The sequence below is a fragment of the Antechinus flavipes genome, chromosome X (assembly GCF_016432865.1).
Source record: "Antechinus flavipes isolate AdamAnt ecotype Samford, QLD, Australia chromosome X, AdamAnt_v2, whole genome shotgun sequence".
In the NCBI taxonomy this organism is placed as follows: Eukaryota; Metazoa; Chordata; class Mammalia; order Dasyuromorphia; family Dasyuridae; genus Antechinus; species Antechinus flavipes.
Window position 1 is genome coordinate 68,540,537 of NC_067404.1, and position 24,605 is coordinate 68,565,141.

Consider the following 24,605-nt stretch of genomic DNA (forward strand, 5'->3'; position numbering starts at 1 on the left):
TGACTGTGGGTATCCTTGCACAGCGATGACTATTTCCATCTATCTCCCTTCTGAAATGCCAGTACTGGTCTCTGGGGGGCTTTCAAGACAGGCGGAAGATTCAAGTAGTAAGGCAGCTAGAATCTGAATAAACAAACCAGAAAATACAGTGATGAGATGAGAGATGAGCCTCTTAAACCACATTTGACCACCTCAGTGCCCTTCTCAACAACTTTTCCTGGTTCCCACTTGCTTCAAGGAAAAAATCCCAATTCCTTACATTGGCATTTAAAACTATTGGCAATATGGCTCTTGAGCTTTCCAGATTTAGAGCACATTCCTCCTATCTTGCACTCTGAGTTCTCACCAAATGGACCTGCTTATTTCCCCAAACTTGGCAGTCCATGCCTTTGTACAGGCTGTCCCCTCTGACTGCTTTGAAATCTTTCCTCATCTCAAGTTCTTAGAATCCTGCTCAGGTGGAACATATTATAGTCATCTTTTTCCTCAACTAATTGGTTGTCGGGAATCTCTCCCTACTCAAAGTATTTTATATTTGCTTATCTGTTAACATGCTATATGACCCAGAAGACAAATCCCTTGAGGAGAGCCAGACTCCAAAGAAAAGGCTCAATGGATTTATAGTTTCCACTTCTACATCTTCCATTCCCTGCTCCATCCCTTACCAACTTGCTTCTAACTCCAAAATGCAAAGGAAGCTACTCTCTCACTGGAGCCAAGATGAAAGAATAGAGGCAGCAATCCAGGTGAACTCTCTCAACATTCCCTTTCAATTTAATCAATTTAAAGTTGATGCATCAACTCAAATTCTAAAGTGGCAGAGCAATGAACAGCTTGGGAAAGGAAGCACAAAAATGCTGAAGAAAATAATACCTCAAAAAAAGAGAAAACAGAATCAATCTAATGATAAAAGAAGCACAAAAATTTAACAAAGAAAAATCCTTAAACAGCATAATTGGCCAAATGGAAACAAAGGTACAAAAGTTCACTGAAGAAAATAATTCTGGAAAAGTAGAATTGAGTAAGTGGAAGCTAAGGACTCCATGAAGTATCAAGAAAAATAAGGCCAAAAGAATGAAAAAATAGACTAACAGGTGAAATAGTCCATTTGGAAACACCACTGGCCTAGAAAATATATGGAGGAGAGATAATTTAAGAATCACTGAAATGCCTGAAACCAAGGATCAAAGAAAAAGCCTAGACATCATATTTCAAGAAATTATCAAGGAAAACTGCCTTTATATTTCAGAAACCTGAGAGTAAAATAAAACTTGAAACAATTCGCCAATCACTGCCTAAAAGAGATTCCAAAATGAAAACTCCCAGGAATATTATGACCAAATCCCAGAGTTCCTAAGTCAAATAGAAAATATTGCAAGGAGTCAGAAATTCAAATATCACAGAGCCAAAGTCAGTGGCTTCACACAAGATTTAGCAGCTACCATGTGAAAGGAATAGAGAACTGGGAATATGATTTTCCAGAAAGCAAGAGTTAGGATTACACAGAAGAATAACCTAATCAGAAAAAGTGAATATAATCCTTCAAGGAGAAAATGGGTCTTTAAAAAAACAGAGGATGATTTCATAAAGGCCTGGAGAGACTTGTTGAACTGATGCTGAGTGAAATGAGCAGGACCAGGAGATCATTATATACTTCAAAAACAATACTATATAATGATCAATTCTGATAGACCTGGCCCTCTTCAGCAATGAGATGAACCAAATCAGTTCCGATGGAGCAGTAATGAACTGAACCAGCTACACCCAGCGAAAGAACTCTAGGAGATGACTAAGAACCATTACATAGAATTCCCAATCCCTATATTTTCGCCCACCTGCATTTTTGATTTCCTTCACAGGCTAATTGTACACTATTTCAGAGTCCGATTCTTTTTGTACAGCAAAATAACGGTTTGGACATGCACACTTATTTTGTATTTAATTTATACTTTAACATATTTAACATGTATTGGTTATCCTGCCATCTAGGGGAGGGGTGGGGGAAGGAGGGGAAAAATTGGAGCAAAAAGTTTGACAATTGTCAATGCTGTAAAATTAAAATTAAAATATAACTTGTAAATAAAAAGCTATTAAAAATTTTTAAAAATAAAAAAATAGAGGGTTTCAAGAGACTGATTACATTGGAATGATGTAAAAAGCAGGCAATCAACTGATAAATGACCAAAGGATAGGAACAATTTTCAGATGAAGAAACTAAAGCTGTTTCTACTCATATAAAAATATTCGAAATCACTATTGATTTGAGAAATTCAAATTAAGACAACTCTGAGAGTTGTCTTAGCTCTTCAATTGGTTAACATGACAGGAAAAGATAATAAGTGTTGGAGGGGATGTCGGAAAACTGGGACATGATGCAAAAATGTTTGTAGCCGCCCTTTTTGTAGTGACTAGAAACTGAGTGGATGCCCATCAGCTGGGAAATGGATAAATAAGTTATGGTATATGAATGTAATGGAATATTATTGTTCTATAAAAAAATCATGAGCAGGCTGATTTCAGAAAAGCCTGAAAAGACTTACATGAATTGATGCTGGATGAAGTGAACAGAATCAAAAGAGCAATGTAAACAGTAACAACAAGATAGTATGATGATCAACTATGATAGACTTGGCTCTTTTCAATAACGCATTGATTCAAGGCAATTCTTTTTTTTTTTAATTAAAGCTTTTTATTTTCAAAAGATATACATGGATAATTTTTCAACAATGACTCTTGCAAAAGCTTGTGTTCCAATTTCCCCACCTTACCCCCCCCTTAGATGGCAAGCAATCCAATATATGTTCAACATGGTAAAAATATATGTTAAATCCAATGTATGCATACATATTTCTACAATTATCTTGCTGCACAAGAAAAATCAGATCAAAAAGAAAAAAATGAGAAAGAATATAAAATGCAAGCAAACCACAACAAAAAGAGGGAAAATGCTATCTTGTGATCCACACTCAGTTCCCACAGTCCTCTCTCTGGGTGTATATGGCTCTCTTCATCACAAGATCACTGGCACTGGCTGATTCAAAGAAATTTTAATAGACTTGGGAAGTAAAATTACATCTACATCCAGAGAGAGAATTATGGAAACTGAATGTGGATTGAAGCATAAAATTTTCACTTTTTGGTTTTTTTCCTTTATTTTCCACTTTGGGTCTGATTTTTCTTGCACAACATGACATATATGGAAATATGTTTAAAAGAATTGCACATCTTTAACTTATATAAGATTGCTTGTTGTTTTGGGGAGAGGGGAAATAAGGAAAGGAGGAAGAAAAAATCAAAACATAAAGTCTTGTAAAACTTAATGTTGAAAACTATCTTTACATATATTTGGAAAATAAAATGCTATTGAAAAAAATAGGAAAGAAACAGGGATGCCCTAGGAGAAAAGTGACAAAAAACAGGGAAAATTATCTCACATAAAAAGGTTCAAAAGGAAGAGCTTTTACAGTGGAAGAGAAAAATAGTACTTTCACTGGAATTGGTTCAAATAATTAAAATAAGGGACTGGAAGAAAATCTATTATGCGTAACATAGCAGGTGTCTAATAAATGCTGAATTGAATGGGCTGGGCTTCTTCCAAAGAATATTGGCTTGGGAATCAGAACACATGGGTTCTGACTGCACATTCATCACAATGAAGATTCAATCACCTCTAGGATTCCTTCTAATTTTTGATCTCCAATTATTTTTCTGATTCTTGCATCATTAGTTAAGAAATGAAACATAGTGTCCACTTACCAACTGAGCTCACATATGATATTTAATAAACTTAGATTTTAATTTAGATAAAAAAAGAAAAGAACAAGAAACTACTCTCTCCAAGTTTATGAGTTCTCTCTTAATTGCAAAATCTTGACATCTCTGCAGCTTTTGGCTTTTTCTCATCTATCGATCAAACTTTCATAGGATCATCAGTCAAGGCCTTCCCATTAAAGTTACACAGTATAACATTTAACAGTCTACCTTGAACAATAACTCCTCAACATTGGCACCTGGGTATCCCTTAAGCATCTTAAGTTCAGCTTGCCAAAATACCTTTCCCCACTAGCCTCTGCCCAACTTACCCATTTCAGTTGAGGATACCAGTATTCTCCCAATCTCCTAGTTTTACAATGTAAGAGCTATCCTCTGCTCCCCTGGTCCCTCATTCTCCATATAGAAGCATTTGCCAAGTCTTAATATATCCTCTGCAAATGGTGTCAAACTGAAATAAAAAAGGATTTAAAGATCTCTGTGACTGCATATTGACTTAGAAAACCACATTAATATTTTCCACATGCTATTGGATTAATCTGGTTTGGGCCACAAAGTCCCTCAAGCTGGTATTTGTCATCTTTTCTCTACAGCATCTCTTCACTTCCAAGAACATTTCCCTTAGTTCAACTCTTTGCTACTGCTTGCCTAGACTAAATGATCTCCCTGCTTACTATATATATATATATATAATATATATATATATATATTATATATATATAATATATATATATACACACATACATATACATATACATATATATATGTTCCATGCGACCCATCCTTTATATAGCTGCAGAGTTAATCTTCCTAATGCACACGTGCAACAATGTATCTTCCTACTATGATATCTTCAATGGCTCCCTATTGTTTTTACAATAAATTCCTCAATCTCTAAAATCTGGTTTCTACTTGCCTTTCTATTTATTGCATGTTATTTCCCTTCACAGACTCTACATTGCATTCAAAACAGAATGGCTTTATTGCTCCCCCAAATTGGCATTACATCACATAGTTTGTCCCCTAGGTCTGAAAACATTGCCAACCTAGCACTGTTTCTGAATCTTTCAGGGTTCACTTTTCCAGCAATATCCTTTCCTGGGCCTTCCCACCTAGTGTAATGTTCCTACTCTGTGCTTAACTAGAATAAAGGAAAAGAGGTTTGGGTAAAGAGAGCAGAGACCGCGAGTCATTTTTATATCGATTTTTGTTGTTGTACATCCTTACACAGCACCCTCTAGATCTGGATTTTCTAAGCAACGCCAGTAACACAAAGACAGCACGGTCATCTCCGGGATAGAGTTTGGGAGGGCAGAAGAGTTGGCATTATATTCCAATTAGATATTTCTTATATGGAAGGGGCCCTTAAAGTAATTTAGAGACTAGAGGGGAAAAAAAGATCCCAAACCAATCGTTGTCTGAGGGTTTAGGGGTAATAATTCTTTGAGATTGTCCTACAGGAACTTAGAAGTTTTTCACAAATTTGAAGGGCAAGTCCTCAGTGGATACACAGCCAAAGGATATAGAGAGGCAGTTTTCAAACAAAGAAACACAAGCTCTCAACAGCCATGTGAGAAAAAAAAAGTGCTAAATCTCTAAGGAATAGAAAAAGAGAAAATTAAAATGAGTCTGAGGGTCTACCTCACACCCATTAGATAGGCAAAGTTGACAAATACAATAAAAACCATTGGAGGAGGAAAAAAAGCATACTAATGCATGGTTGGTAAAACCATGAACCGTTCTGGCCATTTGAGAAAGCAAACTGCAACTGGGCCCAAAAAGTCACTTGAAGTGCTACTTAGAGGAAAGGGAGAAAGGAAGGAGGAAGAGGAAGAGACGAAGAATGAAGGAGGAGGGAAAAGGAGAAAGAGCAAAAAGAAAAACATCTATACGGAAAATATTTAGAGCAGCTGCTCTTGATGTAGAAAAGAAATGAAGGAGAAGGGGATGCCCATCAACTGGGAAATGGCCAAGTTGATGACGGTACAAAAATGGAGTATCACAGGATTGTATGCCTTGAGAAGGACCCAGGATGAAAACATGCTCCCTACCACCTGAGAGTGAGGAGAGAAAGTCGAGATGCAGCAGGAGACAAAGGTTTTCCGATGTGGCAGACACAGTAATTTGCTTTGCTTGACTATGACTGGGGTCTTTTTCTTTCCAAGGAGTAGGAGGTGGGAGGAAGGAAAAAGATTTTTTGTTAATTGAAAAAAAAAAAGCCTTGTTTTTTAAAAGAGAGAAAGGCCTTTCAATGTATTTTATTTTCATTTTTGTTTTACAAAGAGGGGAGAGTAGGAGGGGACAAATAAAACCTTGGCAGGTTCTATTAATTACACACATAAAATCACAATTAAATGTGAATACTTTTCAGGGGGCTAAAAGCTTTTCTTACCTTCCTGGCTAAGGCCTAGCCTTCTTCCCTTCCGCCTCCGAAATCCCAGGTGCCCCATACGGCCAGGGGACTAGGGGGCTGGTTAAGACCGGCCATAGAGAAAGCAGCTACGGGCCTCGGGCCTGGGAACCGACCCTGTCTTCTTAGATGCCCGGGGCTGAAGCTTTCCTTTCGTTCCTTCTCCTAGGCTTCTTCCTCTAGTTTCTGCTCTTCCTCCTTCTTTCTCCCCCCCTCCCCCTCCTTTTTGGTGCCATTACTGGCCTGAAGCATCACCCCAAGGGTTAAGTCCGGAGGCTGAGAAGACGCCATTACAACAGGCCTTTTCCACTCAGTCACGCCAAGCTGGGACGGGGCCTTGGGTGGCTCCCGACGGTCGGTCCCCCTTTGGGCAATTCCCCTGGCAGGGCCCGCGGGCTCCCCCTTACCACCTGCAGCAATCTCTGGAGTCACCAAAGAGGTCCTTGTACCTGGCCCCTGGGCTCCACGCTGTAGGGTAGCAGCTCTGGAGACCCCGCCCCAACCCCCCCAACCGTGACTGAGCCCGAGACTCCCGGAACCAGGGCCCACCCGAGTCCTCTGCGAGGGCCAGGCGGCTTGTGAGGCTGGGCCCCCAGGGACCAGCCTCGCAGGGTCTCTCCTCCCAGGCTGCGGGGTCTCCCCTCTTAGGCTGCGGGGTCTCCTCTCCCAGGGGGCAGGGTCTCTCCTTACAAGCTGCGGGGTCTCCCCTCCCAGGGGGCAGGGTCTCCCTTCTCAGGCTGCGGGGTCTCCCCTCCCAGGGGGCAGGGTCTGCCCTCCTAGGCAGGGCGGGGCAGTGCCTCGGCCGGTGCCTCCGCTGGCCAGTTGAGGCTCGCGGGTCCCCGCGAGTCCTGGGAAAAGCCCTCTCCGACATGGCCCCCAGAGATTCTGCCTCTCCTCCTGCGCCCCTTCCTATCCCTAGCGGCGCTTCTGGACTTTCAGGGAAAGTGCTTTATCTATACAGTCCTCATTCGTCCCGCCCCCCTCCCCCATTACTTTTGGCCTGACAGAATAGTCCCTCCCATCTACTTCCTGTTGTCCCGGCCACTGGGAATGTCCATTGGTCAGCCAGCGAGAGGCTGGATGTCCTTCATCCGAAGCCAGCCTCTGTCCCTCAGCTGCAGCTGCTCCCCGCTGTTGGAAAGGACACTCAGAGGTGTAGCGGATAGACTACCGAGCCTGCAGGCAGGAAAGAGCCTGGACGGAAATCTGAGGCCAAGTGCTCCCTGTGTGGCCCTGACCCAGTCATGTAACTTGGCTGCCTCAGTTTCCCCATTTGTAAAGTAAAAATCATAATAGCGCCTATCTCCCAAGGTCTTTGTGACCATCAAATGAGATGATAAGCACATAAGGCACAGTGCCTGGGACATAAATGGGATTTAACAAAAAGGAATAACCCTCTTTTTTCCCAGAAAAAAAATATTCAAATAGTTGAAATTTCTCTCATGCTAGTATTCCAACGAAATAGAGCATCCCTAAAAATACAAGTAATAACAAGCTCCTAGCTCAACAGTTTGGCCTCATGGTATCCAGGACTGTCAAATTTCATTTCTTAAATTTACTCTCTTGCCGGCACAACTTTTCAAACTAGCATCAAATGTTAAGACATGGATCCCCACCTAAAGTTCAAATACAAGTAAGAACGTGACTAACTGAGGCAAAAGCTTGGAAAATTCTCAGGCAATAAAAAGGAACACTGCTGAAAGCTGTTGAGGAAGAAGGGGGGTGGGGAGAAGGAGGTCTGCTAGCCTCAAATATTCTCCTAGGCACACAGCCCTGGCCACCCCATTCTGGCCACAACCCCTTCCTGCTTTCTAAATGAAGCACACAAAATTGTTCCATAGGCCACTGAAGAGCTTTGTGGAAGTGGGGGGGGGAGTAGAGCAGGCAGGGAAAATTTCTCACTCATCAGGGTGGGAGTCTGTTCCTCCATTATTTTTCTGTATTTTTACTACACATGCTTGTGACTAATATTTAAAAATACTCCAAAGTATTTAAGAAAAAAGAAATGGGGGGGGGGGGAGTAAGAGTTTTAGGTTGGTTGCACAAGACTTTAATCATTAGCAGTTTTTTTCTAATTTAAAAATGGGGAATATAGAGACTGAAATATTGGCAAATCGATAAAACTTTGCTTGAATGTTCATAAAGGGAGACACCAGGATACTGCAGAAATGTCAAGGTTTGTCTTTTTTTTTAACTTCTGTGAAAATTCAGGTCACTTTAATAAGCATCTATTAAGTACCTACTGTATATAAGGCACTGATTAGCCTGCCAGATGTGAAACAATCCTTGCCCTCCCAAAGCTTACGTGTCCCTGGGAAAATACAGCTGTGGAGGTAGAAACTAAGCCATGACCCCTTATAGATGTCATAGGTGAAGGAGAGGGAAAAGGTGAAGATGATACATAGCTCAAAAACCTAGGTGAATGCAAGAATGGTAGTACTGTGGACAGAAATGGGAAAGGAGAAGACACTGTGCTGCCATTACATCTCGTTTTAGATGCTTATGGGACATCTGGGTGGAAGCATCTAGAATGCTTAAGTTGGACTTACATGATTGGACTCAGGAGAATGACTGATGAAATCTCTACAGCTGGGAATCATCTGCAGAAAGATGATCATTAAACCCATGGGAGCTGATAAAATCCCTCAGAGTGCCAAGAGAAGAATCAAAGGTTCCTCAACATGGAGGACGGAATATGGATGATGATATTTGAAAATAGAAGAAGAACCATAATAGAGTAGTATCTAAAAAATCAAAGGAAGAGGAGTAGCCCAAACTGTCCAACGCTGCCCTAGCAATGTCTATGTCCTGGAACATGGGTCTCTAGTAATTGTCCTTTCCCACCGGCTCCTCAGATACATATACACCTATACATATAGGTCCTTTTTTGTGTTTCCTGGTCCCAAATGCTCTCTGCATGTGTGTTCTCCCCTTTGGGCACGTAACCTGTAAAAGAGTGGAATCCCCTGGTGCATTGTCTCATTCAATGACTTTTGTTCGAACTGTATCCTTTGCTTGGCCGGTAAAAGTATGTCTATCAGTGGGGGTTTGCATGCCATGGTTTTGAGGGGCACAGGGTGCCTCAGAGCAGCTCTAGCTTTTGTGGGGGCCCACACGTGAGACACTGTGTTCCAGAGGCCGGATTCATAAATTACAATGGCATGTATTCGAAGCGCATCAACTGCCTGAAAAATGAATGAGTTTGGACCAGCACATTTCCTAACCTTGGACCACAGACGGCACACAGAGAGCACAAAGGCCGCCATTAAACCAACTCTCAAACCAGCTGCATAACCACTCTTCCCTGCCAAAATCCACACATTATGATACCGGAAGCTTTGCATTTCTTAAACATATATACCAAGAAAATCAGACAAAGGATCCTTTTAAGCAAAAATAACTCGGTGAATGTCCACCAGTAAAAGGATTTTTTAATAACTGGATTTCCCCCCCCCCCTCCTTTCACTACTCAAATAGAAGTGCACATGATGTTCTTGGATACAAATGTCATGACAATTCTGTACTAACTCCCAAGCCCCAAATATATCAATAGGCTTCCTCTTCTGTAGACCTTGAAAGAGGTAAGCACTCCCAGCAAGAGAATTTATGATCCTCTTACTTCTAAGCTACACAGTTACTTCTTAAACACAATTTTGTCAATCTTATAGTGAGACTTTTCTTTATTCCTACCTGTCAAATCCCGCATAGGAAGATACTCTATATCTACTAGCTGGTTGTCTTGGTATTATATAATGTTAACCTCACACGTACTTGTCCTAGGATTCAATGTTAAAAATATTTTTCTCAATATCTTAACATGAGACTTAGAGGAGAAGAGAAAAAAAAACCAGACCACCCTCTTTTACAGCCTAATTTCCTATACATGTATCCAAGGTGAATTACTGTATAACTCAGAGGTTTCAGTTCCAACCTACTAACTCAGGCATATAGGATTACAACTTTGCAAGAAGTCTATTCAAATTTCCAAATGATGCGAATCTACAACTTGGGTACACTGCCACCACTTGGTATTGACACAGTTCTAAAAAAGAGCAGAGAGCTGGGATATTCTCAATTTGAGTGATTCCTCTACTAATGAGAGCTCATCTTTGATTTAGGAGATCACTTCTAGAGAGTTGGCTCGAGGCTGGAGCAAAGTGATTTGTCTAGAGCTAGACAGGACACAGTGAGGCTGGTGAGGGCACCTTCCTCCCCCACTTAAAGCCAATTTACTTGCAAGTCATATCATCACCTTTCTCTTGGAGAACAAGAAAAGCAAGGACAGACCTACTATATCAGAAGTGTTTCAACCCAAGTCTTCCTATTTCCAAGCCCTATGCACTTCTATTGCCTTTTTAAAAAAGACAATGCTTCTTAATGGAGGAGAGTCTGTTTCTTTTCTTTTAAAATACAGCTTTTTTGATTTTTCTTGGACAACACGACAAATATGGAAATATGACTAAAATGATCGTACCTTCTTAACCTATATCGGATTGCTCGCTGTCTTGGGGAAAGGGGAGGTGATGAAGGGAAGAAGGAAAAATTTGGGACGCAAAATCTTATAAGAAGGAATATTAAAAACTATATTTACAGTATTTGGAAAAAATGAACTACTATTGAGAAAAAGTTTTAAAGTGGAAAAATACAGATCTTTAATAAAACAGCTGAAATACTCAAATATTCAAAATAAATCAAATAGCTGAAAAATATCAACCATTTTAAATTTGAAGAGCTACTTTAAAAATAGAACCTAAGGTACAGTTTCACACAAGTACCACTTTAAGACAGGTTGTTCATCTGAGGCTGCATGTGCACTGATGTAAAGTGGAGTGTTTTTATTGCAAAACATCCCCATGACAACAAAATCACAGAAATGGACCAAATCGTGCCAAAATTCCCTTTCCCATAGATTTCAGCTCCATTCCCTGTGCTCTCCTCTTTTCTTTGGTCTACGTGGCAAGATTCTGAAGAGAGACAGGAAGAAATTGAAAGCACTACTTATCCAGAAAACTAAGACCAAGTTTTTTCCATTCACAAGGAAGTAACTTTCTACTTCACTCTCAGCAAAAGAACCTTCTCCCCTTTCTAATTCTCGGCATTCATTTATTTAAACCACTTTGCAGACCATGCTTAATTAGTTTACTACCAGACCTGCCACCGAGCTGCCCTGAGGCTTAGAAACTGGCAACTGAGAAATGGGCTGGTTAGAGGAGTTCTTCAGAAACTATTCGGTCCGAAAGAGCCCGTGTCCATTTCAGAAATCAAGACATCCTGGATGCTTAAAGGAGAGTTTGGAGTCAAGATTGCAACTGGTTTGGTGGTGAATGCCTTTGAATCGCATGTGCTTTGGTTGGCCTATGGCATCGCAGCACTTTAGTACTTTTCACTTTCACCAAATGCTTTCCCTCATATTTTCTTGTGTCCTCATGGTGGCAATTCTATTGTTATTAAAATAATGATGAGTGATTAGCATGGAGGAGCTCACTTGAGAGGAGTGATTTACAATACATGTCATTTTTTTTCTGAGGCGTCTCTTAGTTAAAAAGGAATTTGGGCAGCTGACAGATCAAGCACCTGTGTGGCTAAAGGCGACAGAGAACTAATTTTGCTCCAGCACATCTGCTACGTTGCAAAATATATATATATTGCTGACTGGGGAGTACAAAAAACTCAGCTGCTCCTACTTTGAAAACCTAGGAGTTTTTAGACTATTAAGATGTTCTAGAAATGCAATTTCCATGGAGAATCTGAAATGCTCCAAGACAAGTAAAGCAAAGAAAGGGTCATGGTTAGGCAATTTTGGATTCCCACAACAAGAGGGAGGATATCTTTTTTATAGCTTTTTATTTACAAGACATATGCATGGGGAATTTTTCAGTACTGACCCTTGCAAAACCTTCTGTTCCAACTTTTTCCTTCCTTCCCCCCATCCCCTCCTCCAGGTGGCAGGTAGACCAATACATGTTAAATATGTTAAATCCAATATATGTATACATATCCATAGTTATTTTGCTGCACAAGAAGAATTGGACTTTGAAATAATGTACAATTAATCTGTGAAGGAAATAACAAATGCAGGCGGACAAAAATAGAGGGATTGGGAATACTATGTAATGGTTCACACTCATTTCCCAGAGTTCTTTTGCTGGGTGTAAGAATAAAGACTTGTGCAGAAATGAGAAGACCTGAGAAAAAAAGTAGATGAAGCCTATGAAACTGCATTCTTTAAAGTTGCCTAGGATTTCCTAAGAGAACCTTCATTCAAATCTTGTCTCTGATTTCTATTATCTTTATGTCCTTAGAGAAATTACATAAACTTCCTGGATGTTTTTTTCCCCATCTGTAAAATGAGAAAATTGAAATAGATTATCTCTGAGGTCTCTTCCAGATAATGCGGAATGTGGGAGGGGATGTGGGAAAACAGGGACACTGATATATTGTTGGTGGAATTGTGAACACATCCAGCCATTCTGGAGAGTGATTTGGAACTATGCTCAAAAAGTTATCAAACTGTGCATACCCTTTGATCCAGCAGTGTTTCTATTGGGCTTATACCCCAAAGAGATACTAAAGAAGGGAAAGGGACCTGTATGTGCCAAAATGTTTATGGCAGCCCTGTTTGTAGTGGCTAGAAACTGGAAACTGAGTAGATGCCCATCAATTGGAGAATGGTTGGGTAAATTGTGGTATATGAATGTTATGGAACATTATTGTTCTGTAAGAAATGATCAGCAGGATGAATACAGAGAGGATTGGCGAGACTTACATGAACTGATGCTGAGTGAAATGAGCAGAACCAGGAGATCATTATATACTTCAACAACGATACCGTATGAGGATGTATTCTGACGGAAGTGGATTTCTTCGACAAAAAGAAGATCTAACTCAGTTTCAATTGATCAATGCTGGACAGAAGCAGCTACATCCAAAGAAAGAACACTGGGAAATGAATGTAAACTGCTTGCATTTTTGTTTTTCTTCACAAGTTATTTTTTACCTTGTGAATCCAATTCTCCCTGTGCAACAAGAGAACTGTTCAGTTCTGCACATATATTGTATCTAGTATATACTGTGCCATATTTAACATGTATAGGACTACTTGCCATCTCGGGGAGGGGATGGAGGAAGGGAAGGGAAAAGTTGGAACAGAAGTGAGTGCAACCTTTTGTTCTTCCATATGAATTTTGTTGTTATTTTTTCTAGGTCATTAAAATAGTTTTTTGTGAGTCTGATATAGCGCTAAATAAATAGATTAGTACAGGTAGTATTGTCATCTTTATTATATTTGCCTGACCTATCCAAGAGCACTTACTATTTTTCCAATTGGTTAGATCTGACTTTATTTGTGTGGAAAGTGTTTTGTACTTTTGCTCATAGAGTTCCTGATTTTCCCTTGGCAGATAGATTCCTAAATATTTTATATTATCAGCAGTTACTTTAAATGGAATTTCTCTTTGTAACTCTGTTGGATTTTGTTAGTGACATATAAGAATGTTGATGACTTATGTGGGTTTATTTTGTATCCTGCAACTTTGCTAAAGGTGTGGATTATTTCTAATAGCTTTGTAGTAAAATCTCTGGGGTTCTCTAAGTATACCATCATATCATCAGCAAAGAGTGATAATTTGGTTTCCTCATTACCTACTCTAATTCCTTTCATCTCTTTCTCGACTCTTATAGCCAAAGCTAGCATTTCTAATACAATATTGAATAGTAATGGTGATAGTGGGTAGCCCTGTTTCAATCCTGATCTTATTGGGAATGGCTTCAGTTTATCCCCATTATGTATGATGCTTACTGATGCTTTTAAATAGATACTCCTGACTATTTTAAGGAAAAGTCCATTTATTCCTATCCTCTCAAGTGCTTTTTTTGCATCTATTGAGATGATCATATGGTTTTCATTAATTTGGTTATTAATATGGTCAATTATGCTAATAGTTTTCCTAATATTGAACCAGCCCTGAGTTCCTGGTATAAATCCTACTTGGTCATGGTATATTATCCTGGAGATGATTTTCTGTAATCTTTTAAAAAATTTTTATTTCAGATTTTAGCATGAATATTCATTAGGGAGATTGGTCTATAATTTTCTTTCTCTGTTTTCAACCTACCTGGTTTACATATAAGTACCATGTCTGTGTCATAAAGGAATTTGGTAGGAGTCCTTCATTCCCTATTTTTTCAAATAGTTTATATAACATTGGAGTTAATTGTTCTTTAAATGTTTGGTAGAATTCACCTCTAAATCCATCTGGTCCTGGGGATTTTTTCTTAGGGAGTTGATTAATAGCTTGTTCTAGTTCTTTTTCTAAAATGGGACTATTTAAGCAATTTACTTCCTCCTCTGTTAATCTGGGAACCTATATTTTTTAAGGTAGTCATCTATTTTACTTAGGTTGTCAAATGTATTGGCATAAAGTTGATCCAAGTAACTCCTAATTATTGCCCTGATTTCCTCTTCATTGGTGGAAAGTTCTCAAGAGGGAGGATATCTTACACATACATGTAAAATGATGGATAATTCAAAATTCATACTCACATGGACTTTGGTCTCTGTAATTGAATCTGGATTAGTTTGAATCTTGGCTCTAGCTGTGTGACTCTAAGCAAGTCACTCAAATTGTATGGCCTTCCCTTTCTTCACCTTCCAGCTCCATAAAGAAGATCTTAGGATTTGCTATTTTCAGTGCCTGAGGTGATATCTGAACCAAGATTTTCCTGACTGATAGCAAGTAAAGTCATTTTTCCTGTACAGTATGTATATATGACCATTCTTCATGTTCCTAACTTAAGTGGATCCTACTCCCGGGTTGGGTGGGGGAAACGACCCACGTCCTATAAAGAATCATGGGAGCCAGATAGTGAGGCACTCAGTATCCCACCACCCACAATTCCCGTTCAACATCTGGAACTCTGACAGCCTGAGAAACTTGTAATAGAATCAATTTGCAAAAAACTGCATCAAATTAGTTCCTCTGAAAATACCACTAGATCTGAGTTTCAAAATTGGAATAGTATGGACCTACACCTAATGTCCCAATCTTAGGATGCTCATGTTATCAACTATGAAAGACTACCAGCAAATCCTACAAGCCTCTGTGCCTCTCTCCCCACAAATACCTAAACTTCCCAATTGTGACTGATGCTGATAAGAAGAATAGAATAGAAAGAAAAGAATTAAAAAGAAAGAAAAGAATCCTCATTTTGATATGCATCAATTTCAATAAAGCAATTGTGGTAAGAAAATGCAAAGGATTAGGTTAGGCAAATGGGGTTAAACGTAAAGAAGAAAATATTTCTGGTAAGTCTGTTTTTAGACATAATAGACAAGAATAAATTCAAGCAGAAATATACAGATTTACCCCTACAATGAATCCTGATGTGGTATATTCTTTATGTATAGGAGGATTAAACTCCATCTCTTTATTTTTACTTTCATTAATTCTGATTTTTCTGGCATAATCATCCAGGCTTTGAAACAGGGGGTAAGGAGGGAATGAATTTTCATAACAGCTGCATAAAAGATTGCATCTCCTGGTGCTGTGGGATTGACTTTTCCATAGGAGTTTCTGTTGCTGTCTGGTCCCAAGTTTTCAAGATGCAAATAACAAGGTATCAAAATATTTCTTTGAACCAATCAGCAGGACTGAGAAACATCAATAAGCTTTGTGTTTCCATGCCAACCAATCTCATGCCATATAACTAGTATCCTTTAAGAATATTACTTTGAAAAGTATAAAAATGCCAAGTGACCTATTTGCAGGGAATATAAATATAAGAAGGAAAGAAGAGACAGAGAGAGACACACACAGAAAGAGAAGGGGGAGAGAGAGAAGAGAAAGAGAGAGGGGAGAGAGGGAGAAGGAGAGACAGAGAGAGAGACAGAGAGAGAGAGAGAAAGAAAGAGAGAGAGAAAATTATGTACAAGCATATATAAGATGGCACATCACCACCCTTTACTATACCATTTTCCAACTTTTTCAGGAAAGTAAGCATCTTTGGAAACTTTCAAATCCATAATCGTGTGGACCAGTCTTTTCTCCAAGATGCATCAGTTTCCTAGATGCAACCACAATGATATAGTCAAAACTCTTCTAAAAACCAGCAAATGAAAATTCTATTCAAATTGTCTGAATCTTTGGCCTCTCTACCTTAAAAGTCTATTAAATTTTCATTGTATAAATATGAAAAATACCTTAGAAGCATGCTTTGAAGAATTTGGCTTCAAATATGCCTAGGAGTATTCCATTCTTTAAAGAAACAGGAAAATGCGAAGCCAGGACCTACTGGAATATCAAGGATTTTGAGTAGTTATTCACCTTTTTGTACATTAGTTCTTTTTACTCTGTCAGCTAAAACCAGTTTCTGTAAATCTTTTTTTTAGAATTTATTTCTTCTTGGAACTAATGAGGAGTTTTCCTAAGGATGCAACAGAAACCACCCAGCTCTTTTCCAGAATGAGACGGATACCTTTGACTATAGCTATGCTGTGGCCAAAAACCTTGTACAAAATGTTCAAAAGCTGGAAGTCATAAAGCAGAAATCATACAATATTTCGTTTGCTCTCTCTGGCCAAATGCCCTTGTGAATTCTGTACTGAAGCCTGGGGTTTTTTCCCTGCATCTATGCATCAATTCCCAGCCCTTTTCTAGGAGAACAGAAGAATAACTTGGCCTTTCATGAGGCTAGGTTTGGAAATAATTTAATTCAGGAATTCTGACAGTTATTTTAAAATCATCTGTATGCAAGCCTTTTAAATAATTCACATCTTGGTGGGACTTCAGGGCCTCAGAACTGCCCTCCTTTGTCTTTCTTCTCCCACCCCTTCTTTCAGCTCCAGTCTTTCAACTCTCAATGGACATTGTTCTGGATTTAAACAGGCTCAAATAAACAACACAATTTAATTAGCACTGCCATTAGAGGAGTAGGGGGTAGAGGGAACCACAAAGAGAAAACTTGTTAGAAGAAATAATGAACAATAATGGGAACTTTCCACACACCTGAAGTTCTCACACCTCACCCCACCTTTCACCACTGGTTGACAAATTGTTCCCCACCGAAGGAATGGAAAGGGTTACCCTTCCGTGAAAAGCCTTAGACTTACTACTAGACCAGGTGTAACTAATGTAGTTGAAATGAGAAGGTGTACAATGTGTGGTGTCCAGTAGTTCAGGCCCTTCTGCTACAGGATGGTGCATTTTGAGTGGAAATCAATGATCCATCAATCGATGAGCATTTTGAAAGTACCTATTATGTGCCAGGTACCGTGCTGGGAATCTCCAGGCAAAAACGCAAGGCCCTACTCTAAAACAATTGTTGATATTTTATCAAAGAGATCCGAGTGGGCATAGAACCGCCACCTCCCACCAGCTCACTTTAGAGAGGAAGAAATCACCCAGAGGAGATAGCATGGCACACTGCATAGAGAGCTAATCTAGTGTTAGGAAGATCTCAGTTCAAGTTCTGACTTGGAAACAAAATGACTGTGGGACTCTGGGCGAGTCACAGCACATCTCAGGAGCCCTGTAAAGCTTTTCCAGAGATGTCTGCTATCTTTATTAGTTGATCTTTGCCCTCCAATGTGTCTATGTGCATTTGTTTACAGATACATACACATGTACATATATATGTATCTATCATGTACACATACTATATATATATATATATATATATATATATATATATACATATTTATACACACCTATGTATGTATATACCCCCACACATAAATTATTAATTTCTAATCTGTCCTTTGTGTCTTTCTACTATTACAACACTAGCCCATGAGAACTCAGAAGACCAAAGATTCTCTTCAACTCAGTGAGAATTAAGGATTTACTATGTGCCAGAGACTGTAGTAAGACACAAAAAGAAAGAGTCTTGCCTTCAAGAAGCTGATCCTTCACTGATGATCAGCATTTAGGGAGTAGAAATGGAAAAATGAAAACGTTCCAAAGGTGCTTGTAACCATTCGGATTTCCATTAACGTTCAATAGCATACTTTTAGCTCCAATTGCGAAAGTACTCCCTACTCCAAGTGCCAACAAACTTTTAGTTCAGTTTCCATTCCACTTCTCATGTTGTCACTTGTGGCCAGCTCAGCCTTCCTCCCTGTTTCAGCTAACTTACTCTAGCAGAACAGAAATGGATTTTGGTTGGTTTGTTCCCCACTCGATACCCCAAAGGTAGGGAGGGTATTTTTTACCTGGAAAGGAAATGTGAATACATGCTTCAATATTTCATATGCACGAGCATTTCGATACTTCCCTTTCTTTACTCTATAATCAGGGCAAAATAGAAAGTTCCTTTTCACAATGAAAGTGGATTGAAGAGAACAGTTCTCAGGGTTTGGTCTTGGCCTGGGAAGGTTCTCAGAATGATGAACAATTCACTATTAGGATGAATTACATCTACATTTGGGAATCCTCTTAGGATTCCGTGGGAAACAGTATTTTGAAGTAAATTAAAGAAAACTAGGCTAAAGAAAGTCATTGGTCAGCTGAGGTACTTTGAAGAAAAGCTATCTGGATAGGGAAGGGGATTATAAAACATGCCTTGTCATTGACCCACACGTAACACCCTATATGAAGATAAGGTCCAAATGGGTTCACGATTTAGACATAAAGAGTGATATTATAAGCAAATCAGAAGAACAAAGGATAGCTTACCTCTCAGATCTGTGGAAAAGGAAAAAATTGTGGCCAAAGAAGAATTGGAAATCATTATTGAACACAAAATAGGTCATTTTGATTATATTAAGTTAAAAAGTTTTTGTTCCACAAAACTAATGCATTCAAGATTGGAAGGGAAGCAATAAACTGGGAAAACATTTTCACAATCAAAGGTTCTGATAAAGCCCTCATTTCTATAATATATAGAGAATTCAAAATCATAAGAATTTAAGCCACTTTCAAAGGATATGAACACAATTTTCAGATGAAGAAATTGAAACCATTTCTAGTCACATGAAAAGGTGTACCAAATCACTATTGATCAGAGAAATGCAAATTAAGACAACTCTGAGATACCACTACACACCTGTCAGATTGGCTAAGATGACAGGGAAAGATAATGATGACTGTTGGAGGGGATGCGGGAAAACTGGGACACTGATACGTTGTTAGAGGAATTGTGAATAGATCCAACCATTCTAGAGAGCGATTTGGGACTATGCCTAAAGGGCTAGCAAACTGTGCATACCCAGGAGAGCCATTACTGGGTTTGTATCCCAAGGAAAACATAAAGGAGGGAGAAGTATCCATACGTGCAAAAATGTTTGTAGCAGCCTTTTTTTGTAGTGGCAAGGAACTAGAAAATGAGTAGCTGCCTATCAGTTAGGGAATGGCTGAATAATTATGGTATAGGAATGTTATAGCATATTATTGTTTTGTAAGAAACGATCAGCAGGATGATTTCAGAAAGGCCTGGAGAGACTTACATGAACTGGTGCTAAGTGAAGTGAGCAGAACCAGGAGATCATTATCCATGGTAACAAGAGTATTTGGTGATCAATTCTGATGGACGTGGCTCTCTTCAACAATGAGATGATTCCGACTACATTCAATTGTTCAGTGATGAGGAGAGCCATCGACACCAGAGAGAGGACTGTGGTAACTGAGTGTGGTTCACAACATAACATTTTCACTCTTTCTGTTGTTGTGTGCTTGTGTTTTGTTTTCTTTCTGTTTTTTTTTTTCTTTTTGATCTGATTTTTCTTGAGCAGTATGATAAATATGGAAATATGTACAGAAGAACTGCACATGTTTAACAGATATTAGATTACTTGCTGCCTAGAGGAGGGGATGGGGGGAAGGGAGAAAGAAAAAATTTGGAAAACAAGGTTTTACAGGAGTAAATGTTAAACTATGCATATATTTTGAAAATAAAAAGCTTTAATAATTAAAAACAAAAATGCCTTATGAAGATTTTTTGGAGGCATTGGCGCTATAAAGGATTTGTCCAAAGAATTGGGGAAGTTTAGACTTGAGAACAGAAAACGTAGGTAGGCCATGACAGATGTTTTCAAATATAGAAAGGGATATCGTGGCGGAAAAACTTACTGTGTTTCATCTTTGATGGAGAACCAGGAGCAATGAATAGAAGATACAAAACAGCAGATTTAGGTTCTTTGTTATTTGTTGCTTCAGTTGTTCTTGATTCTTCATAATCAATATTGGAGGTGATATTGAAGTAGTTTGCCATTTCCTTCTGCAGCTCATTTGCAAATGAAAAAACTGAGGCAAATAGGGTTAGGTGACTTGCCCAGTGTCAAACATTCGGGAAGTGTCTGAGGCCGGATTTGAACTCGAGGATCAGTCTTCCTGATTCCAAGCCCGGTGTTTCATCCATTATATCATCTGGCTGCCTCATTTAAGCTCTATGTCAGGAACAATCTTCACAACAATTAGGGCTGCTCCAAAGTAGAATGGGGTGCCTAGATGGGTGGTAGGTTCCCTTTCCTTAGAAGTTTTCACAATGGCTGAATGACTTCTTGTTGGTGATCATACACAGGGAATTCTTGATTTTCTTTTTCTTTGTTTATTTTCTTTTGTGTGGGTGGGACAGATAAGTGTATGACAGAAATGGAGAACAGACTTGGGGAAGGAGAGGGGAAGGAGAAATGGGAACAGACTTGGGGAAGGAGGCTATTGCAGTCATCCAAATGAGTGGAGATGAGAGTCTGATCAGCAAGGTAGTACCTGTGTGGATAGAGAAAAGGGGACAGGTAAAGAGTTATAAGTATGAAGGAAGATTTAAGATTTGTGTCCATGTCACGTATGCATACATAGGCTACAAAAGGCACTAAGAAACTAGTTTTTGGATTGTCAATAAACTTCGACTTAACTCTATTAACAATTTATATTCTAAATGAGATACTTGTTCAATATCCAACTGGTAGACAGATTACTGGCAGAGGTAAATCACACCAATCTTGACTTCCTCATTATAAATAGATACTATATGCAAAAAAAAAAAAAAAAAAAAAAACAATCCGCAAAGAAAATAATCTCATTTATGCTCAACATCGTTTGCTGAGGAAGTGGTATAGAACTTCTACAAAGACCCAGATAAGATTCTCTGAATTAAATGAACATATTGTAGGATACTTGGTGAATTCAATGCAAGGGCAAAAAAGGGTTGATTGGGGTAACACATATGGTACATTACAATTCAGGAAAAAGGAATTAGAGAAGACAAGGACTTGTCAATAATGTTGAAGTTTCATGTTTCTATAGCTTGAGGACTTCCTCCAAAAAAAAAAAAAGTGACGATAGATACTAGACACTGGGTGAGCACACAATAAGAAGACAAAGTAAAAAATAGATTTTGTTTTAGCAAACACAATGTTGCAGTTATTTCTAAGTCAGCTATCTATATACAAATTAGATTATCAGCTCATCACAGCAAACATCAAAATCAGTAAAAATAAAAAAACAAGAAAAGGAATGATAATGCAAAAAAAAAAAGATGGTAGAAGATTGAAATAATTTAATGCTGAACTTTAAATCATTAACTGAAAATAAAAACGAGGATATGGACAGCAGAAATGACAAACATCAGCAGTAAATGGTTTTATCCAGAAATTTAATCAATGTAAATTGTTATAACAAAGAGACCCCCAAAATCCCAAAATGCACTTAACTCAGCTAAACTCTGGGCTTACTGCTTAGATAGGGTAAGATAACTTTCAAAGGCAATCCAAAGACAGACTATAAAGTCACCTGTAAAAATTTTGTAAAGGGTAAGGCATAATTGTAAGCAGTATTGTCTTGTAAAGCAGGAAGAAGCAGTGGAGGCTAAAAGCAATTTAAAGACATTTTGGTAAAAGAGTCAATTAAGTCATCCCAAAGCCATATGAGGACAAAGATGGAAGCAAGACCTCAAACAAATGAAAAATGGAAAAGATCTGCATATATCACTGTTGCAATACCAGAGGCCCCCTATTTGCTGATGACGCCATGCTGACTGCATCAAGCCCCACAGGAGAAGGATCAGTAATCCCTCAAAAGAATTTGGTCTGTATATATACACAACAAATACCAAGTGGATGAAGCATGTCTAATGCCTAGATTTAAACACACATTTGTATATAAACTCCATAGAGCTTGTTCATGATTACATGTATTTGGGGATAATTGTGCAGATGGATAGTGAACTGGGCCCAGAGTTGAAAACAAAAAGTAGCCCGGAATGCCTTCAGGAAACTACACAGCTCTTGCACTGACTCCCGATGAAAACTAATACCCATCTTTTCAATACTAATACTATCTCAGCGTTGCTATAATTCAGTGAGACAGGGAATCTGTCTCCAATTAGTAAAAAGGAATATGAAACAGAAGGCAATGGAGAAAAGTATTATGGATATGAGCAGGTTGTAACATAACCATTAGAAGATATCCCACTAAAATCATATGATTAGGAAAAAATGGTTTGGAAACATGGCAAGAAGAAGGAATAACAAGTAGCCAATCATATATCCCAAAGAGATATTAAGGAAGGGAAAGGGACCTAATGTGCAAGAATGTTTGTGGCAGCCCTTTTTGTAGTGGCCAAAAACTAGAAACTGAGTAGATGCCCATCAGTTGGAGAATGGCTGAATAAATTGTGGGATATGAATGTTATGGAATATTATTGTTCTGTAAGAAATGATCAGCAGGATGATTTCAGAGAGGCCTGGAGAGACTTATGAACTGATGCTGAGTGAAATGAACAGGACCAGAAGATCATTATTTAGTTCAACAACAATACTATATGATGATCAATTCTGATGGATGTGGCCCTCTTCAACAATGAGATAAACCAAATCAGTTCCAATTGCTCTGTAATGAACAGAACCAGTTATACCCAGGGAAAGAACTCTGGGAAATGAGTGTGAACCACAACATAGTATTTACACTCTGTTATTGTTTGCTTGCATTTTTGTTTTTCTTCCCAGCTTATTTTACCTTCTTTCTAAATCCGATTTTTCTTATGCAGCAAGATAACTGCAGAAATATGTATACATATATTGTATTTAATATATATTTTAAGATATTTAACATATGTCGGTCTATCTGCCATCTAGGGGAGAGGGTGGGGGGGAAGGAGGGGAAAAGTTGGAACAGAAGGTTTTGCAAGGTCAATGTTGAAAAATTACCCATGCATATAACTTGTAAATAAAAAGCTATAAGAACACAAGGTTTTGCCAAAGTGGATGTTGAAAATTATCTTTGAATACATTTGGAAAAATGAAATACTACTTAAAAAACCAAGTAGACAACCAGAAGCCTTCATCAAAAGGCCTTTAGTATGTTCGGTAGATTCCCTGTAGCAGTGTTGTAGGAGCACGTTGCCAAGAATTACACATGCTACAAAGACATGAATGAGTAAGTAATGATCCTATCATTGAAGGGAGCTCTAAAGACAATGAGATAAGACTCCTTTGAGCGTGTGTTTTGTATGTAAGATGAGAAGTTGGTCCCCAAACAACTTCCCTTTCCTCATATAATCACAGATAATGAGGTACTAATTTAAGTATCAAGTTTTATACATACACAACACACACATTTCCAGGTTGTCAAGCTTCTCCATTTGCTACATTTTGAGTTCCTAATGAAGAAGACTCTATGGGTGACTGTGCTATTTTTGTAGAATTAATTCCTGCTAACAGAATCTAAACTCCCTTTCGTCAGAAAATAGTTGTAGGAGAGTCTTTGAAGTTGATAAAGACGGACATGATCTGTGTCTTTAAGGCCTACATTTTGAAGCAATCAGATTTTAATTTATACTTAAGCAGATTCTTCCTCCCGAGACTCAAGGAAACATTCTTGATTCTTCAAACCCCTTTTGCTACCATAGACTTGCTTCTCAAAACAGAATCTTTAATTAAAGAGATAGCTGCCTAGATGTTCTGCTGCTGAAGTCTCTGGCCTAGATAGACTGATGTCCAACGTAGAGACCCTGTTGTAAAGCGTACCTTAGCTTCCCAGGGAGAAGGGAGTCTTCGCCCATCAGTCAGTCCTGCTTTTCAATTGTGTTCTGAAGACCGAGTGAAATGAAAATTGTAAAACGTGACAAAGAAGAAGCGGCAAGGTAACCCAGTATTATGTCCAATGGGACATGACAGACGTGGGAATTGTGACTTCACAGGAACTGTCAGAAAATCTGAACTGTGGAAAGAAAAAAGATTACACAGGAACCGGCAGATATGATTCCTTTATTTCTATATTTAGAGAGAGAAATTTTCAGATTTTCTGGGAAAATCCTGCCCCTGCAGGATATTGGACATTTGTTTCTTTCCCCTTCATATATTTACTTCTTGGAAATGTTTTCTCATAAATTTAGATTGCACAGATGCTCCAGACAATCGAAATGTCTAAAAATAGAGTTCACAACCATTGTAAATTTAGAATGAAATTCACACATGACTTAAGATTTTTAT

General features: G+C 38.7%; 1 long non-coding RNA gene across 1 annotated transcript; it reads right to left on the reverse strand.

The window, feature by feature from the left end:
- On the reverse strand, positions 1-24,311 carry LOC127543208 (uncharacterized). Its single transcript, XR_007949155.1, has 3 exons — positions 24,141-24,311; positions 20,245-20,883; positions 1-123 (listed from the first exon to the last, which is right to left on the reverse strand). It is a non-coding gene; the product is annotated as an uncharacterized LOC127543208 (long non-coding RNA).
- Positions 24,312-24,605: the final 294 nt, after the last annotated feature.